The sequence below is a fragment of the Numenius arquata genome, chromosome 6 (genome assembly GCF_964106895.1).
Source record: "Numenius arquata chromosome 6, bNumArq3.hap1.1, whole genome shotgun sequence".
Lineage (NCBI taxonomy): Eukaryota > Metazoa > Chordata > Aves > Charadriiformes > Scolopacidae > Numenius > Numenius arquata.
The window spans coordinates 14,079,266-14,099,456 of record NC_133581.1 but is presented as its reverse complement, the minus strand read 5'-3'; the positions used below and the strand labels follow the sequence as shown (position 1 = coordinate 14,099,456).

Genomic DNA, 20,191 nt, shown 5'->3' with positions numbered 1-20,191 from the left:
CGTGTGCCGCATCGCCAGGTGGCTGCAAGATGGCTGACGGCAGGACGGGAGGGGTGAGGGCGAGCGCACCTCACCCTGCGGCGGGGCGAGGGGTGCTGCTGTCGGAGGGGAGGGGCAGGGCTACGGGCACGGCGGGACACCCCCTCGCCCCCCGTGGCTCCCGTAGCACGGGGACGCTGCGCCCCGGGGAGGGCCCGGGCCGGGGGAGGCCGCGGCGAGGCCCGGCCGCCCCGGCCCGCGTTGCCATGGCGACGCGGCGGCCGCCCCGGCGGGGAGGGCCCAGCGGCGGCTTTTCCTGCGCGGGGCGCGGCCAGAGGGGGCAGAGCTGAGCCGGGCACCGCCGCGCTGAGGAGCTCCGCACCCCGCGCCGCACCGGCCTCCGGCCCCGGCGGGAACCCGCCGCCGCCTCGGACCGGTAAGTGCGGGCGCGGCCCCTCTCCGGCCCTAGGGAGGCGCCGCCGGGGGACCCGGCACCCCACCTGCCGCCGTGCTGCGGCTCGCTTCCCCCGGCCTGGTCCCTGCTGCACTGGCCCCATCGCCTCTCGCCCCGGCCCCTCACCTCAGGGGTGTGCCGGGTCCCCTTCTTGCACCCCTAGTCCCTAGGGGGCCGGCCCCTCATCCCGGGGTCTGCGGGCTCCGCTGGCCCCCCACGTACCCCTCTCATCCCCGGGGTCTGCGGGCTCCCCTGGCTCCCCACGTGCCCCCCTCACCCCGGGAGGTGTGAGCTCCCCTGGCCCCCCATTGTACCGCCCTCATCCCGGGAAGTGCGGGCTCCCCTGGTCCCCCACCCCCCCATGTGCCCCCCTCATCCCGGGGGTTGTAAGCCGTCCCGGCCCCCCACCTGCTCCCCTCGCCCTGGGGAGTGCTGGTTGCCACAACCACTTCCTTCATCCTGGCGGGTGGGGGTCCTCCTGCCCGAATTTGGGGCCGCGGGTGCCCATACGTCAAAGCCGAGCCTGGAGGAGATCGCCCCGTGCTCCCCGAGGTGCTGGGGTTGCCCTGCCGGGCCTTGGGGGCTGTAGTGATGTCGCCTTCCTCTCCCTGCCCGTGCTGGGGAAATTGCGGGTGACACGTGTGTGATTTCAGTCGTGCCCTTTAGTGCCCCAGAGCTGCTGCTTTTCATATTGAAAGCGATTTGCGTGTTTCTTCAGGGCTTCTTATTTCTGGGGTGATTTGTAGGATTGTAGCCTCTGGCTGCCTTGGTCGCAGGGTCCTGCGTCTAAGCCCCTCCCGAGCTCCTTCCAGGCTCTCCTAAGCCAGATCTGCACCTCTTTGAGGTAGGTCAAGGTTATTGTGCTATTCCTCCCGTGGATGTGGAACATGGCAATGTGGATAGACTGTCTGGGATTTCCTCAAGGTCACCCTGGGAATTGGACCCCAAGCATCCTCAGGATCCTCTCCTGCTGCACCTTCCAGAGCTGCTGGGCTTGTGCTGGACAAGGGCGCAGTCATGGAAATCAGATTTTCCAGTGCCCCAGGCCTCGCTCCTGCAGGGCTTCACAGCTTTTAGTTTCTACACCCTGCCAGGCTGTCAGAGTAACAAACGTCGGAGCAGGATCTCAGCTATATTTATTTGGCCTAATATATTTTAGATATTAGGTGTTTAAAGACTGGGTGTTTTTACCATAGCACATTAGTCTCTGAGAGTCTCGCTGACATTAGGATCTGATCTCTCGTGGCGTGGCTGCTGCTCTTGGGGTTGTATCTGCAGTGATTTTGATCACTGCAAGTCATTGTGGCTTTGCCTCTCAAGAACTCGCTTCTTGGCAATGGCAAGCAGAAGGCAATCAAACTAGAGTGGAACTTGGCTGATAATGACATATTTTGTAGGACTCGGATGGCGGTTGTCTTCCGGTTGTCCTCAGCTTGCTTTTAGCTTTCCAGGTTGTTATAAATAAAGGTATAGATGGGGTCTAACAGGAGGAGTTACACTAACCTCTTCACCAGAAAATAAACACCAGTACTTAATGAGGATTTGCCCCTTTGAATGTCTTGCCTATAGGGTTTTTAACTGTGCACTACTACTTGACGTTCACACAGGTACAATTTTTCTCCTGGTGCTGTGCCCTTGGGCTCATTTGTTCACCGAGTCCCCGTCGTAGTAAGGAGTGTTATGTTTTGAGGGCGATGGTGATCGGTGGCAGAGATGGATGGCTGAGTTGGAAAGGGGAGCAAATCTGTGTTGTAAATCGGAGCCTGGCACTGCTCTGAAGGAAAGTCTGCAGTCTTGTTTGATGCCCAGCAATCTTGTTAATGTCTTACTGAGATGCCAGGGCCCTAGAAGATCCTTCTGCTGCCATTTTAAGAAGGGGTAGCGTGCTGTATTGCTGTATTAAGTTACTAGAAGGTAGAAATCACTGAGAGCTTGTCAGGGACGTTTGCTCCCCTTTTCCACTCCCCCTTTCCTGCCAAAATTTAAATTAGTGGGCAAGACAGGGGGAAATACCCACTTGGCTGGCCAAGGCAACAGCAGCATGTACACCTGGAAGCAGCCCCCCATGCTCGCTTTTGCGTCGTGTTTTGTGTTGTAGATCTCTAGCAAGGCAAAGGTGTGACGGAGAGAAGGGATCAAGATGCAGTGCCTGGGGTTTGGTGTGCCTCAAAACCTGGGAGCTGTGCAAATTTGGAGCTGTGCTCTGATGAGGGTAGTTATAATGGGGAAAGTCTCACTTAGGAGCTGTAAACATTCGTATGCCTGTACAGTTGTTCTTGCATAACTGTTGTCATGCTGAGAATTGTGAAATAGTAGGAGGGACAGCTTTTCTGGAGTACAGTAACAGCATTTTTAGGTGGGAAAATGTTGTGCTGTGTTTAGCTAGAGTGAAACATATCTAGATCCAGCATCCCTGACTGGTGGCCCAGTTTTGCAGGTTCTCCCAAGAACAGCTTTTCTGTGAGGGGTAAAGCCCGATCTATGGAACACCCTTGTTGCAGCGTATATGACAACCTTGCAATGCTGTAAAAAAAAAAAAAAAGTTAATTATCCTTGGCACTATGGGTTTTATCTGAATAATCTGCAGCTAGGAGGCTGTAAGAGCAGTGACTGATGAGTTGTTCCTTTTCCCTCGGCAAGGAGCGCCTAGGTGTGGTGTAGGGCTGCATGTTCTCCATCTCTGGTCCTCCAAAGGGCTTTGCTGCTGGGCTGGGGGTTGTTTTACAGATGTTGGCAGATATCTGGATTCTCTTTCACCCTGCTGTGGAAATAAAACACTCTTGGAGGGCAATTGCCAAATTCACGGTGGCTGCTGGAAGGCGGTATGTCCATGTGAAATCTGGGAGAGGCTTGTGTGGTGAGAAGAAAAGTTTAGCAGCGTTGAACGTAGCTGCAGAAGGATTCATGTCCTTTGATGTCATCTCACAGCATGTCTGCCTTGTTTCAGCACTATGCTTTCTTTTGTCACTTGATCTCTGGGCTCACTTGGGGGCAGGGAACTGCAAGTGTTTTGCACTGCCAACTTTCCAGTGCCAGCAAGATACGCTGCACAGGTTGTATCTCTTAATGGGCTGTTTCTGTCTGCCTAAAATCATATCCTAATGCCAGAATGACATAAAAGAGCTTTGAACTAGGCCCTGGGGGGGAAGGAAAAGGGGTGGAAAAATGCAAAATATTTTTGTTTGATTGTTAGGAGATCCTGCCCTGAGGAGATGATGTGTAACCAAACCAGGTTTGGAATGGCTGGGACAAATGAGTTTCCTTGTGATCCTGAGTGCTGCAGTTCATGTGTATTACGGTAGGATGCTAATGTCCTATGAAAGGAGTTTCTGCAGTTTCCCCTTTCCTAGGCTGTTACAGAACAGAGAGGCATTTCTCCTGAGCCAGCCTTATTCCTGGCTGTCCTTTTTCAGAGTGTTTTTTTCCCCTTGGTTTAGTTTTTCCGTTTTTGTTTTGTTTGTTTGTTTTGTTTGTTTGTTTTGTTTTTCCCCAGAATTAATTTTCTACACAGCTGCTGGCAGGTCAGCTGTGTTCCAGAGCCGTGCACCTTAGCCCTTGACTGGAGTATGTTGATGTAGCTCTGTCAGAGGCAGCAGAGCAAATTTCATTTGCACCAGCTGAGACTGGGCCATCTTATGGGAGCCCTCGAGCTACAGGAAGAGCTTGGGCACACGGCCTCTTTAGCCTGTCACTTACAAGTTTTTTAACATCCTGTTGGGCTTCCAGTCGGACACACTTATCTCCCAGCTGCCTCTGCTTCTCTGTTTAAATCTGCAATATTGTGTAAGGACAAGTGCCTGTGCTGCTCCTTCAACAGTAGCAGTGTGGGATGGGAAAGGATCTGCCTTGTCACAGTATGCTGCCTTCTGCTACTGCAGGTACATAAGGACTGGTTATTATTCCTTTTACATCTGTGTATATGTTCACCTAAATCCTTAACTGTGTTTTCAGGAAATGCAAAATTCTGTTTTGACAGCCATGTTTGCACATTTGGCCTTTCTTAGAAGTACCCAAATATGCATTACCAGAAAGTTAGGAGAGTTGGAATTATCAATTACTTGTCATGGCAAACGAGCTACGGATGCTGCCTATGTCAGCCAATGCATTGTTTTTATTTTTCATTCTTGAACTTATCATACACACTGCGTATGTTTCATTGTGCATTTCTCATAAACGGCTGCACGGACTCTAGCGTTGCTGGAGCCAGTTGCCTTGTCTCTCCGCAGTGAGACAGCGGGATGTGGCAGCAAGCACTTCTTCTTTCCCTGCTGAAGAGGTGCCTGAGGTCTAAAAGGATGCTGTGTTTTGGCTTCCCTGGCACCCTGATGAAGTCTTCCTTCTGCAAGGCTGAGTCCTCTGGCTTGTGCCTGATTGGAGTGGGAACCGTCGTTTGGCCATAACCAGCTAACAGCACGGCGGGTTTCTAGAGTTAACACTATGTTGCTCCAGCTAATCCTAACAGCAGATATATAATTTTTTCCTGTCCTCTTCTGTTTGCCTTCCAGCGCAAAGATAGGGGGAGGGAGGGGGTGGATTGAGCTGTCCAGTGCACAACTGGTTATTGCTTTAACCTTGCAATATTGATTGCTGGGTAGTTCCAGTTTTTGTGAAGATAAAGTAACAGGGGGTACAAAAGCTTTAGAAAACAAGGCAAAACCCCAGATAAACCCAATGAAAAGACCTTGTCACTCCGGATGGTTTGGATTTCTGTCCAGCGGTTTCCTCTTACACATCTGCAAATATAAAAGCTTTGGATACTTGCTGTCTTAGGAGAGCTGCCCACATGGAGATTATTTGCTTGGGAAAGGGAAGGGCACCGGGGCAGCGATGCTTGTTCTGTGTCAGGAGAAATGCGATGGGATACCATGTATTTAATTTGTGGGGTCTCTGTTGATCTTGATTTAATGCAGCCTGTGGTGAGCTGCTGACAGGAATGCAGTCTTATGTTTGTTTTGTTAAACCTTTTCATAACCGGTTCTTGTTCTCGTTTTGGTGGTGCTGTTGTGGGTGGGTGGGTGGCTGCGCCTTGTCAAACCTCCCAGTGCCCTGCTCCTTCCTTTGGTGCTGCTGATGGTGTGTGGCTTATCAGGAGAGCTGTCTGTTTTTTTTCTTTCCTGGGTCTGCAGCATTTATCCAAAGGCCGGAAGGAGAGAGGTTGATTTTGATTCAGCTGAGTTTTCCAGAATGGCATGAATTTGAGTAGCTGGAGATGATTGAAGTCCCATCAAAGACTGGTGCCTGCCCCACCTGGAGTTTGGCTCCATGGTTGGGGCTCATGCTCTCTATTTAAAGGCTGTCCCAGCCATGAAGAGCTTTGTGGACAAAGTGGGGAGAGGGAAGGAGGAGGAAAACTTCCCCTCTTATACAGGACAGCAGTGCTGCTGCACTGAGTGACTAACTGTCTTGGAGGATGCCTTTGGGAAGAGAGGTGGTGTGCTTTCTTTTTTAATTACAGCACGAAGATACGAGACTTTCAGCAAGTCATTTTAGGAGGAGGGAGATGCTATGCAGGTGAGCTCTTAGTTTGGACCAAGCCAGAAGCCAGTCCAGTAGCTGTGATCCTTCATTTCTGAATTCACCCGCAGCTTCCAGGGAATCCTTTTTGCTTCAACAAGAGGCTGTGCTGTGTGATGTGAGAGCTCCTTGCCCGGGTGAACACTGGCTTTGCATGGATAAACGTGTAGAAGGAGGTGGTAGCATGTGGTGTGCTTAGTCTGGACCAGCGCGTCTGTCATTTCTGTTGCTGCTGAGTACCATGTCCTTGTCGCTGCAGTGTCTGACCCCTTCCTGCCTTTAATGGGTGTGCTGCCTATGTGCCTTGACAGTGGAGACAAGGGCAGTTCCCTGCTGCCTGCCAGGTGGGGTGGGATGGAAACACCTCCGAGGCCACATGCAGACTGGGAGCTTCTTTGGTACCCTGTTCAGTGCTGTGCTCTTTGCTCTGTGATAATTAGGGATTTATAAAAATAAGGAAAAATACGGAAATGTTTTAGGGTCAGGATAGGTAAGGGACTAACAGTGAATTTGGGTAGTCCTTTCTCTTTTGCCATGAATTCAGAGCACAACCTTGTCCCTATCACAATCAAATAGGGACAGCAACACTTCCAAGGTTTTGCTACTTGTACGCAATAGCAATGGCAGCTGTTGCAGAAGGTATGATCTGATGTAGTAAATGGCCTGTCCTTCTGGGTGCTTCATTTTCCTTTTTCATTTTGTGTTGATTTTCTCAAGGATGGGGGTAGCTTCCTTTTCGATGCCCTGGATAAGCTGAGCTCTTCTCTGTAAAGCAACAGGAGCACTTGTTGGTTCATCTCATCCTTTGGGAGCAGCTGTTGTTTACGAAGGCTAAGGGTAGTAGTAGTTCCTTTAGAGGACATAAAACACATTGTGTTGGCCTGACCCCCTTCCCTTGAACAAAGCCTTGCTGGCTTTGTTAGCAGCTAAATGTGTGCATGCCCTGAGCAGCTGTTGTCTTTTTGATGCCCTTTTTTATTTTTCAGAAAATTACAGTGAAGGTTCATTGGTGCCCCACTCTGGTTCTTCAAAACAAATGGAGAGCTTGAAGGAAATAGCTTTGGTACTGAAGTGATAAGCACTACAGAAATGCCAGACACTATATAAACAACTAAACTCAGCCCCCAGCCCATCCTGAAAGAGGGATGATTTGCAGAAATACCTCAACAGATGGTCTGAATTTGGCTTTCGAAAGGGGGGAAGAAATGCCAGGCTGCTGCTGAGCTGTGTGTGGGCGCGTGCCCGGGTGTGCCGTGCGGTGTGCTGCCTTCCAGCACGCTCCCGGGAGGCTGAGCAGGCAGCTCCCGCAGCCTCTACGTGCTTGGGAGGCATCTGCACGCTGCTGACTCAGGCTCTGCGGCTCTGCCAGGTCCCTGGTGTGGAGCGAGCTCCCGCTGCCCCTGTGGTGAGGTTTGGCTGTGCCCGCTTGCTGGGCTATTCTGGTGGAGGCGAGCTGTGGCCAGTTTGCAGAGGCACAGGGTCAGCTCATGGGAGAGAGGCTGCGTGATCTGACACCGGGTTGTCTCTCGTGCTGGTGTGGTTACCTGGATCTGTGGCTGTGCAAATTGAGGTGGTCTGGAGCTGGATGCAAACAGATCAGTTGTGCCAAAGGGCAAGTGCTGTTTGGACACACCTGTGTGTAAACCTGTGTAAACTTGCTGGTAGCCTGGGATGGGCGAGGGTTTACATGTCATAGTCGGGGACCCCAATGAACTCTGGCAGAGCTGGCTGCTGTGGCTAACCTTTCCTCTCCCCTGATGAGGTTATGGCTCTTGCAGGGACAAGAGAACCCCTGCTGGTACCAGACCTGGGGTCCTGACACCAACTGTGGCAGCAGCAGAGTGCTGCGCCACCTCTTGTGTGGGCTCTGCCACTGGGCAGGCAGGTTCCTGTGTCAGTAGGCACAGCTGGCTCCAATGAGGATCGTGTACTGGAGCCCAGAAGTCCTTGCCCAAGGACCTCTGGAGCAGAGCAGTGTGTCTGGTTCCTGCATTGCCAAACCCTTGTTAGTCTCCCAACGCAACGACGCTGCTCACCTGGCACCACAGTTCTTTGTGTCCAATGATATTTGGAGCTGCCGCCATGCATTCTTTGGCAAGACAGTGTTGGTTGGTAGTTAGAGCAGGGCTGTGAGCTGTTTTCAAGGGTGATTTTTTTGTTCTGAAACTTTCTGAAAACAGGTCTAATTCTTAAGCAATGCAAGATGAATTGCTTTACTGAGGATGCTTAATGTGTCAGGTAAATTCTTGTGGATACAGCTGGCAGGTAGCAGCATTGCACTGTGCATGTGGCGCAGCCAGGTAAGACATGTAGTGTCCAGAGAATGACTTTCCAAATTCGACTTATCTCACTTTTTTCCTCTCACTTTTTCCTTTCTTATGTTACCCATGTCCTTCTGTTCTGTTTAGGCGAGCAGGACTGCATGTGTTTTCTTTTGCCTCTAGCCTCCTAAATATATTGTCTTCCTGCTGGGAACGCCTTGCCTGCCTTGCAGCCTGCTGATTCACAGCACTCTAGGTGAGCAGGGAGCTGGTGGATGGATTATGCCACAAACTCCTGAGCCATCAGGCAGTGGTTGCAGTCCCCTTGACAGTTCTTTGCTTGTCACAGAGCACGTACGAGTTTCCCTGGAGGAGCCGCTAACCTCTTTAGGAGCAACGTGACCCATGTGTGGCTGCTGATGTGAGTTTAGAGCGGAACCATTTTGCTGTGATCTGAACAGCTTTGGCGTAAGCAAACAGCTGAGGTGGGAGGAGAGAAATGTTCTTTGTGATGCAGGAGCAGAGCAGGTATGTTCCCCACAGCAAAGGGACTGGCAGCAGCAGTGTCCTGTATCGCCATTCCCGTGGCTGAGAGGCAAGGAATATTGATTAACATGACATTTAACTGGCATTTCTTCCTGTGTGCTGGGAGTATTAGTCAAATTCTGCCTTCAGCTGTGGGAAGTAATAAGGTGAGCTTCCTTCCATGGAAAGGTCTCTACCTGCTGTTGCAAAGTGTTTGGGAGGCTGGGAGATGTCCTTTTGTTATCCTCTCTACTCTCCATGTCTGGTCTCTTGTACAAAGGGCACCTGAAATACAGTCTCAGCTCTGGTGAGCAGCTGAGGTTGCAGTCTGTCCACCAGTGTCTGCATGCTTATGTGGTGGCTCCTGCTCAATGCTTCTCTGTCACCTTGCCTTAGGTGGAGCCCAGCTCCTAACTCCAGAGAGTGACACAGGAGGGCTGACATCCTTTCAGATCCTGGGGTCCTGTTTCATTAACCTACGATATTTTAGCATTGGCACCCATGTTGGTGGCTGGCTCTCTTGGGGCACTGTGGCTTTGCTACAGGGGCAGGGCGTGGGGTTTGCTGGACACATTGCTGTTCAGCCAGGCTCGTGCAGTCCCTCTTTGGGACTCCAAGTGACAGCTATCAGTTGACGTATAGACCCACAGAGCTCTGGATTTTTGGGTCTTTTAAATTATTTTGTTCAGTGCCCAGAAGCCCTTATTTCCCAGGCTGCCCTGGAAGGATTCTTAGTCTTTTTTTGTTGTTTATTGTATTTTTTTTTTTTCCAGTGCCCAGAGCAGTCAGGCTGCAGACTGCTGCTGAGAGGGTCAGCCCTGCTTCTCACTCCTGCCTCTCTCTTTTTGGCCAGCACAAGCATTTATGTGTTCACAGCTATGCACTGTTCTGGGAATAAGGCCTGGTCTGAAATGAGTTCCTCTAGTTGCTGGGGGAAGGAAGAGCTCCCTCCCTTCTTGCAGTAGCCTGAAGGTATGCTGGGCTAGTGGTTGAGTAACCACAGCCTCTGCTGGGAAAGAGAATCACATGGGTTAGGAGAGATGCACTTTCCAGGGTCTAAAAATCCTTAGTATGGTATCCTTCATGAAAATATTTGCATCTTCTCTGCCAATCCACTGTCAAGACTGCATCGAGCCTGTACCACTGCCTCTGTGCAGGACAAACTGTGTTGTACTACCATTCCACAGCCCTGGGACTCGCCTGGTGCCTGATTGTAGATTCTCTCTTTGAGGGGGAGAGTCAGCATCCTGTCTTTAAAACACCCTGCAATTCACGTGGCATAGTCCTTGCTGTCAGAGAAGGGGGGTTACTTTTCAGGCCTCCTAGGAATGGCCCTGTGTACTGCCAGATGCACGTGGCATAGGAAGAAGTGGGGAACAGAGGGGGAAAAAAACCCATGCCTTTGCTTTGCTCTGGCACAGTCCCCTAGTGTTCACAGGAACAAGCGCATGTTTCACACAGTGCTTAGTGAACACGTGTCCTTGGAGATGCAAAGAAATACGACCGACATCCTCTCCTCTTCCTCTTCCTCTCCCTGCCTTGCATTCCAGGATGTGGTGGCAGTGCCTAGCGGACACCCTTAGTGTGAGCACAGCTGATGCCAAGGAGCTTCTTTGCCAGGGGTGGCAGAGGTGAGGGATCTGGTTACCCTTGGGCTGGAGAGACGGGAGGCTCCTCTCTGAGCATATCTGAACCTTGCTGGGATTGTGCATCTCTCTTTCCTGCTGTCCTTTTGCCTCTCTCTGCCACAGTCTGTCCCTTTCCCTTCCTGTTTGGGAAGGCTCTGTTCCTATTTTGACGTGGGAGGTGCATGTGGTTCTGCCCGCCTGCCCTCATTGCCAGGTAGTTTTAGGGAGCTGGTTGGGATTGCCTAACTTTGTCAAGCTCAAACTGCAGCTTCTGCGTGGTGCCTGTCTAGACAAGCTGTCCCTGCAGGCTTTGGGGATGTGGAGGAGACAGGTCTGTGGGAGGAGCAGCGCGTGGCAGGATGCTGGGTGACTTGCAGTTCCCAGTGCTGCTCCGTGGCTGGAGGCTGCTGGTGCCGTGTGGTCCCTGTGGGAAAGGGGCTGCCTGCAGGGTTCCAGGCTCAAGGTTCCAAAGCAGCAGGGTGCCGTCCTGAGGCTTGTGATGTGCTCTGGGCCACGGAGGTAGGAAGGGACCAGCCGGTTGGAGAGGGGATCCCGTCTCTGTGGTTGCACCAAGGGCTTGGTGAATGAGCAAGGCTTTTTGCACGTTAACCAGGCAGCTGGGCTGAGCGAGCCGTAGGGTGCAAGCCACAGCGCTCCGATGCTTCTCCTCCGAAAGCCGTGTCAAGACAAGTACTTTCCGCTCTTGCACAGCTATTATGAAAGAGCCTGGGTTTGATGCGCCCTTCGCTCCCTTTGCCCTCAGGGCACGCTGGGCTTGTTTGAATTAATGTAATTAGCACATGCCTTATTAGTTCACTAAGGCACAAAGAACTCATGTATATTTGTAGCCAGGTTAAGCAGCCCCTATTAATTTAATAACCGTGTCCTCCTCAGTGCATGGCAACAGTTAATCGCTGGTGGTGACTCAGGATCAGCCAGTATGGAGAGAATTTGGGCAAGGTGTATATGTATGCGGTTCTCTTTTATTGTGTTGTATTTTTGTTAATGAGCAGAGCTGTGAAAGGAATTAGCAGCAGGCGCAGCAGACAGAAGGAAGCTTTCAGTGCAGGTTTACTGAACAGCTAGCCCTGGATATTTCCTATGCTTTATGCTGTCTGTAGAAAAGGATCTATAGAATGAATCAGCGTGATATGACGCAGACTGGGAGGTGGAAATATACAGAAATAAACTTTAGCAACCTGCGCTTGAACTCTGCTCCAATTGGGTTATGAACTAGGTGCTGTTAGTAATTTTGCTTTGTGGTCTACATTATTTTCCCTTGGTGAATCCTGGAGCAGAGGAAGTGTGTGCTGTATTCTGGCGCTGCTCATAACTGAGACTGCGAAAGGGCAAGTTTCTCATGAAAAAAAAAAAAATAGGGGCAAGAAATTTTATTCTCTGCAGTGCTGTGGTCCTCGGTCCCTTTTGCTGGTCTGGGTCTTGCTACACACAGAGCTTAGCTAGGTCCTGTGGAATGCTGCCAGGATGCTTGCCACCTGTTTTTTGGTTTTCTCTCTTTTTTTTTTTTTTTTTTTTTTTTTTTTTTTTTCTTCAAATTTCGGAGGATACAGGTTATGGGAGTGAATGCTAGTTTGTGCTCCACCGCCCTGGCATGATGCAGCCTGCAAGTCCTGGATGGTGGCTTCTGTCTCTGTTCCTGTAGTCCTGCCCATGGGATAGTAAAGTCCTGCACTGCTTCTAAAACTAGTTAGTTAAGCATTTTTGGGGCTCTTTTCAGCCAAGATCACTGTGCATGCAAAGGAGGCTTCCTGCATTTCTTCTCTTCTTCCCCTTCCTGCAATAATCACAGGTCATGCTCTTTGTGGTGAGCATGAGCTAGAAGGAGGAGCAAGAAGAGTGATGCTGGAAACCAGCTGATGTGCTTGCACAGTTTTGGTCAGGATTTCTGCAAGTAGCTGCTAGGGTGAGACGTTTGTATCCTGCCTGCTCCCTTCCCTTTCTTTACTTTTCTTATTTGCTGTTTCTCCCCCTTGCCAAGTAAACTTGAGCTGTCGAGGCCTGAACTGTTCCCAGTCATCATGAGATTGTGCAGGAGCATCATTGAGAAGGTTAGGCTGTTACAGGCAGACGGACAAGGAAACCCCATGAAGTTGGACAGAAGTGTGTATGTGCTTGTAATAATGTGCCCTCTCACTGCAGCTGGCAGGAGACAAAGTCCCCAGGCTCCAGCAGAGACGATGAGCTCTTCTGGCTTGCATCTGCTGAGGACCTGGCTCTCCTGGGAGGCGCAGCGGGAAAATGAAAGTCTCTGTGAGATCTCTGTGGAGTGACAGAGGATGCACACAAGTCTGTCTGCAGCAGGTTGGAGCAGATAAATTTATTTCTCCTTCCTTAGAGCCTGTTCCGGGGACAGTCCAATGCTTGGATAAAGGAACTACAAGTGCTTAATAGGGTGAGGAGCTGCGATGGTATACACTGTGCTGGTGATACAGAGGTACCCATGTGCAGCTCCTAATGGGTGCATTGTGGAGAAAAAAAATAATAGAAAATGAAAAAGTCTGTGGGAATAGAAATGGTTGCTGGTGTACCTCAGATGCTGGCTGGAGGTGGCTGGAGCTCAGCTGTAGCATGCTTGATGTGGCATTGTGCAGAGCAGAGGAGCCAGGTCTCTTGAGACTCACCCACTAGACCCAATTGCCTTTCTGAGAACTCAGAGAGGTGGCAGGTTGAGAAGGGAAGAGCGCCAACAGCTCTTCCTTTTCTCCCCTCAGTCTTGCTGGGGTGCTGTGAGCACTTTTAGACCTGTTGTGTGTCTCTCCTGTAAGAGAAGGCACTGCAGTTAGAGAGTGTTTTAATGTGTTGCTCTCCTATGAAGCAGGACTCTGCTATGCATTCTCAGGGAGATGACTGCAAGGTCATTTGTCCTGCTGAAACCTTCCCTCTGGTTCCTTCAGCTTGGCAGCCTCAGTATCTTGGACAGCATGACTTGCCGTGTGAGCCCTGGGTGAGTCACTTCTCCTTCTAATGGCTGTCCTTGCTCTTCTTGTCTTGCAGTGCAGCTGCAAAAACCTCCAGGACAGGGACTGTCCTTGACTGAAGGTCTGTGCAGCCCCTAAACTAACAGGTCCCACATCTGTGTTGTGGCCTTTTGTGCTGCAGTACTGATACCCAAGCCCAGCTTCAAGGTGAATGTCAACTTTACAGCTCTTGATCCATGGCAGTTTCCCAAGACATGCAAAGTCAAAGGGTGTATCTGACATTTGTTCCAGATCAACATAGGCCTGCTCCTCAAGTCTTTCTGTCTGACTTAAATGCAGATGGCTTGGCATTGAGCAGTTGTCCTTTGCAAACCTTTCTGCCCGTCCGAAGTGGGATGTGCTCTGGTAATTGGAGTGTGATCTGATGTTAGGACCTGTGAGGTGGATTCTCTTTCCTGAGCTGTCCTGAAGTAGAGCTAAGGGAGAGATCGTGTTGGTGCAAGGAAAGGCCTCTGTTGGACTCCCCTGTTAAGCAATAAGGCAAACAGCTTCTGCACTAATCTAAGCAATTTGCTGGTTGTTTGGCCTGGAAAAGCTCTCCAGGTCAGGAAGGCACTTCTCTTGCTGCTGACAGTGCTTTTTGGAGGCCTTTCTCCAAGCCTTAGCTCTCACAGAGGTATTGGAAGATGCTTGTTGTTGTGACTTATTGCTTAAAATTTCTCAGCAAAGCAGGCAAAGTTGCATGACTCTCTACTGGGAGTCGGGGGTCAGCCTGTTGCTTCCAGCAGGATGGGAGGGAAGAGTGTGGGAAAAGTGGGTGTATTCCTCCTGCTCCTACTGCCTGGAGGAAGGAGGATCCCCATGTCCTTCCCTACTCTTTTTTACCTTTCCTTTCCAGTAATACCTGCTGCTCCACTCACTCTGATCCTTGCTTTGGAGTCAACAGGTGGGTTGGCTTTTCCCAGTGTGGCTGAGGCCAAGCAGCCAGAGGGGCTGTTGCTAGGGCAGTAAAGTGTCTGTCTGATGTCTTCAGTAACTTTTCTGCTTTGCATTGAGGTGGCCCTGTTGACTGAGGCCAGCAGGCAGATCTGGAGAGAGAGCTGCCTCCAGCACACAGTGGGACTTTTGTCTCTGAGAAGGGAGGGTTGGTTGGACCTCTCCAAAGAAGCCCTTGGGTGCTGAGCACTCTCCCTCTTTGCAGAGTGGTGGAGGTGGCTGTGTTCCTGAGGCCAGTCTCTGCTGTCTTTGTTTGGTCTTCTTGACTGCTTTTGTGGGAAGGTAAATGAGGTCTCTCAATTTCCTGTAATCTCAAATAAATCCTGAGGGAAACGATAGTTGCAACACTGTGCATGCAGTGTAAGAATATAGGACATTGCTGTACTCCCAGGAGCTTGCAGGTTGTCCTCTGTGACATTTCCACCATGGCCCTGTTGTGGCTCCTCTCCTGTTGCAACAATACAGGTAACTACAATGGTCTGGATGGGTAAAGGATGTGGTGGGTAAGTACCTAAGTACCTTTGCTAAGATGTTGGACTCAGCTTGTTTTTTCCTAAGCTGGAATGTTGTCATGGGAGCAGGGTGTTCCTCAGACTGGCAGTTGGGGTTGGAAATCCTGTCTGAAGGTAAAGGTCAAGTCAGTGATGGAGCTGAAATGAGAGCTCAGGAGCCTTTGCCGCTAACCAGGAGTTTTGGTCCTCTTTTTCCCCTCAGTGGGCTTCCAAGTAAATCTGTACTGCCACCACCTGTGTTTTCAAAGCCAAACACTTCTATAACGTGCCCTGGGGCTGGGGACCATCCTGCAGTGCCAGGGAACTTGTCTATTTCTTTGTGACATGAGGGAGATGTTTAGAGACTGCTTTCTATCGTCATAAGATCTCGCAGCATGGAGAAGTTAAGGCTTCCCAGGCTGAGCCCAGTTTGCAAGGAGCGTGAAGGCCAGATACCAGGGCAAAGTTTGCCTGCTGTTTTGCAAGGGTGCCAGCCTGACTGTTTTCACTGTGAATGTGCTCTGGTGTTTTGGGCTGTAGACAGGAGGGCGCCTGGGGCACCCATCCCAAGCAGCCAGAGGGAGGGACACCCCACAAGGCAGAGGTAAGTTGTGGAGGACGGATAGGGCTGCAAGAGCTGAGGGCTCTTGCCGGGGCCCGTTGGGATGAGGAAGGAGGAGCAAGTGCCCTGCGTGCTGTGGCTCAGCATCCTTGCTGTCTTGCAAGCTGAGTGGGCACTGTGCCACTGAGCTCGTCCCCACAGGACTGCAAGCAGCCAATGGTACAGGCAGGTGGCTTGGCACCTCCCCACTGGGACTTTGGCCTTTTTGCACCTGAGGCAAAGGGGGGGACCTGACCTGGGCTTGGTGCTTTCAAAGCCCAGCTTGGTACGGGGATAGTTGGCCAGTGACTGTGAGGCAGGTGAGTTTGCGTCTGCAGCCCCGGGGCTTCTGTCTGGTGGCAGAACGGTAGGAAGGGATTGCTGGCTGTCCCGCTGCACAGCTGGAGAGGTGACAGTCTGTGACAGTGGGGGGACATCCACCAGTGTTGTTTGAGAGCTACTTTGTTTTATTGAGGACTAATGCCCTGTGTGGTGCCGCAAGGAAATTCATGGCAGCCCCTGCCTAAGGGGAAGCAAGCAGCAGAGATGGAAGCTGCCACCGATTCCCTCCGTCCCCTCTATCCCAGAATGTCTTAAGCAGGCAAGAGCCAAGTTGACAACTTCTCCCCAGGTGAGATTTCCTGGTGCCGTCTCCCTTGTGTGCTTTGTGCCCAGCGTGCGTCTAGAAAGCAGCTTCTCTCAGTTCTTCTCAAACTGAACTTGCAGTTCAGTTTGCACGCCTTAAACTTCATTGTTGCAATGACAGCTTTGCTTCAGTACTTAGCAAAACTTGGCAGGGTGTCTGCACCTTCAAATGCTCTTGTGCTGTGAAGGAAAGCAGTGTGCTGATCCCAGAGGGTTTCTCCTCTCCTAGCAGGTACTAGTTGCTGCTTGCTACCCCCTGCACCCCTTCTCTGACTGTGAGAGGTCGCATGGCTGTGTCCTCTCAACATACTGGATGCTGGCAGGGCTTTGCTCCCTCCTCTCACCCTCTGAGCCCTGCTTCTTGATGTTGGCTTCTCTCGCTGGGGCACTGAGTTTGTCTGTTCCCAAGACAAATGGAAATATGTGGAAGGGAGTCCTGTCTTCCCCTTCTGCTATTTATTTTCAAGTCAAGGTTGTAGTTTGAATGTTTGCTTTCAGTGACGGCTCCAGCATGTGCTGGCCTCCAGTTCTGTCTCATCCCTGCCTGACCGCTCTGCACAAATGTTTGTGCTGGCATGAAAGCAGGGATGGGAATACACGTTTGGGTGTAGGGAGAGGACGGGCTTGCTTCCTTCAGCCACAATGCCAGCTGACGTTTGCTAAAGGTCCTCTCTCAAAACGGCAGCCAGCCTGTGTGCCCTCAGATAAATCGGCATGTCAGACAGTCTGCACCTGAGAGGCTGCGCTCGGCTGCAGGGTGGGGCTGCTGGGGAGGGGAGAGTCTGGAAATGGGAGAGATGGTGAAGAGCCAGCCTCTGGCGGGGGGGCTGATGGCAGGACTGGGGAAGGTGGTAGACTGGGAGCCTGCAGCTGGCTTGGAGGATGCCAGCAGTGGCTCTAGCAGCTGGCAGAGGGAGAGCAGGGTAAGAAGGAGACTGCTGAGCTGTGGGGATCCCCAAGGTCAGACTGGGTAGAGCAGTGGCAATAAATGCTATGAGTGTGGTCAAAGAGGCATGGGTAAGCTTAACCTGTTCCTTCTTCCATGATGTCTTAGTTTGTGGAGGTGTTGCATGCCTGTATCTCCATCCAAGCTTGCTGGTAGCACACATGGCATGTGATGAAACTGTGTGCTCCCTTTCATGCCCCAGGCTGGGCTGTGATTCTCTGATAAGCACTTTTCCTTCAGGTGATAAGGCGAGAACCAAAGGTTAAGAGTCCGGCCCCATGCCCCAGGCTGATCGGAAGTGCAGCAGGTCTGCAGTATGCAAATCCTGGAGAAAACCTTACTGTCTGGGTAGCATAGGTGGATGAGCGTGTGTGGCAAGGAAGGGGAGCAAAATAGCACCATTTTGCCAGTGGCTGAGGCTGTGAGGACCAGATACATCCAAAGCTGGCTAGGTTTGTGTGGTGGTACCCCCAATCTGGCTGCTCTGTCGCTCTCTGGAGCTGGATTTTGGGAGCTGAGAAAAGGGAGAGCCTGGGTTGAGGAGGCTCCTGGCCTATCTACATGTGGCAGCATGAGCTTCGGGCTGTTTGCACCACTTCTCCACCTAGCATGGAGGCGATTCCCTGTGCTGTGGTGTGCACGTCGCTCTGAAACTAATTTGCTTGATCATTTTAATAAATGTAGAAGGGATGTCCTGGTGTGCGAGTAATGGGGCATTAATCCATGCCTAGCTGTGTTAACAGTGCTCTAGGAAGGAATTAACGCCACGTAATTAATTGCTCATGCAGCTCTTGCTCTCTTAATCATGGGATGTTTGATTTAGGACCTCCCCCTCCGTGAGAACTGCTTAGCCTCTTCAGCTTTGAGGTGGGTCTCTGGCAGCTCTTGTTTCCCCTGCCCACCTGCTACTAATTTCCTCCCGGTTCCTCTGCTCCTTGTGCCATGCAGGTTCCCAGTTCCAGCAGTGCCATTGTCTGCCTGCCTGTGAAGTTTAACCATATGAAGACTTTCTGAGGCATCAGCACCTTTTTGGTGCTGCTGGCTTTTCCGCTTCGCTAATGCGGGTGCTGATGGGAGGTTTCCTGGGAAGATGCAAGCCCTGCTCCCTGATCCTGCTCCCAGAGGAAGCCCTGGAGCTACACACCTGCTTGGCTGCAGAAGCTTTGCTTGCCTGCTTTTGTCTGCATATTTTGGCTCCTGAGAGCACTGTATTCCTGGGGAGATAGACTTGGGTCTTTATTTAATCTCTTTCTTTCTAGGTTAAATACATAATGTTGTTCTGGGTTTGTTTTTTAAATATCCTATAAAATTGCCAGCATTCTCTTCCCAGCCTGTGTTTTTCCTCCTCTCGCGCTGCAGGACTGCACCACCTATTTTCCTGCCTTGGAAGAGGCTGAGGCCTGGCTTTCCCCAGGAACACTTGGGCTTCAGTCAGGGAACTTGCCAGGGCACTTCAGTCTTCATCATTCACCATCTTTTATGGGACTCACGGAGTTCTGTAGATCACAGCAAAGTGCTCGGATAGACTTTGTAGTGATTTTGTATTTGTTTTGCAAATGGTCATTTGTTGGAGCTCTGTTTAAACAAAGAAAGTTCAAATAAGCTTTCCATTTCAGTGCATTAAAATCCCTTAATGCACTAAAATCCCCTGGCCACGGACATTCAGGGCGCTGCTGTGCCATGTGCTGTATAAACAGTTATCAAGTGCTGGTGTCTGCTGTAAAATGATCACATTGTTCACTTCCCCTCGCTCGTCCATGGGTTGAGTAGCTTTTGTTAGGGGAGATGATACTAGTCCTGGCATTTGCTGGCTGTACAGCAGCCAGCGCCAAGGAAACGCGTAACTTTGTCTGATTTTAAACCCAGGAAGATTGTTTTTTACCCCTTCCTGCTGTGCAGCTTCATCAGGAGCATCTGTTCCCTGCTGGGACCAGCAGCAGTTTTCCAGCTGGGTCAGACAGCTGGGAAGGGCTCTGCAGTTACCAAGCAGGTGGAGAGCTGAAGCCTAAAGTCAAAAGGAAAAAAAGGAGGAGAGGGCTAAACCCAGCTGTCCCAAGTACCTCTCGGTGTGGTAGCATCTTCTCCCATCCCCATCACCCTACTTCTGTTAGCAGGTAACAAACAATCCTGTGGTACGTTTGTGTGTCCATCTCGGTCTCTCGCTACCAGTCAGTGGTGAATATTAGCAGCCTTGCTGTCATCTCTTGCGTTGTCCTTTGTGATGAGTGCCTGAATTCCTGGATGCCCTTCCGCAGGGAAGGGTGCAGCAGGGTTAACACCAGGGAAGTTTGTCAGAGCTTGGAGCAGGGCGTCAGGGCCACTCAGTGCACGTATTTCTCCAGAGCTGCTGCCTCAATGAACACAAATATCCTATTGAGGGTATAGACGTTATCAAGTGAGTTTTCATGGTTTAGGGCTTGTTTATGCCAGGGTTACAGGCTTTCAGCAACTGTTTTCCCTATAGTTTTATATTTTGGTCTTATTCTGGTTAAATTGATAGAGAATTGGATTAACCTGAAAACAAAATACTCTTGTGGATGTGCAGAAAAACATGTAAGTGATTTTTTTTTTTTTTTTTTTTTTTTTTTTTTTACTCAGAAAATGCAGACTTAGCTGATCTGGAGATTTTTAAGGTCTGCTTCCATAGATTAGTCAAACAAGTAAACTGTCTGAAGAGGGATCACAGAAGGGATGGGAGGTCTAATAGTTCAGTGTAGTGGGTGAGGTTCGTGTGCAGTGTTCTGGAGATGAGCCCCTTTCTTTAGCGAGCTTTATGTGCTGGTTCTCTCCTGGCTTTGGCTGAATGTGGGACTCTAGAAAAGGCAGTTTTAGTCTTGTGTTGCCCAAGCATGGGACTTGTGCAAATGCTTTCATGCTGCCCTATCCTTGGCACTTGATGCAATGGGGAGGGGAGCAGGTCAGTGCTGAACGTGTGTAACCTCACCACCTCTCCTTCCCGTACTTGTTTGCACAATCACCAGCTCTTTACACTTTCAGGGACCTTTTATTCTCAGGAACACCTCCGGCTCTCAGGTTGTATCTCCAGAGCAGAAGCGTCAGCCTGAAAGCTACCTTGTTGGATGTGAGATTCTGTATGGCTTAGGAAATCTGCAACTAAGGGGCAAATTCCATTCCAGAGGCAAAGGGCAAAGATATCTTCTCCGCTTCTGGCTTGCCACCCAGGTGGCAGCTGGAAGGGGAGAGGGAGGACA

At 50.9% G+C, this 20,191-nt stretch overlaps 1 protein-coding gene across 1 annotated transcript in view; it reads left to right on the top strand.

The window, feature by feature from the left end:
• Nucleotides 1-321: 321 nt before the first annotated feature.
• Nucleotides 322-20,191, top strand: part of SLC25A22 (solute carrier family 25 member 22) — a 51,474-nt gene continuing 31,604 nt past the window's right edge. The window contains exon 1 of the mRNA XM_074148999.1: nt 322-415. The gene's annotated coding sequence lies outside the window, so the exon portion shown is untranslated. The remainder of the gene's footprint in view (nt 416-20,191) is intronic.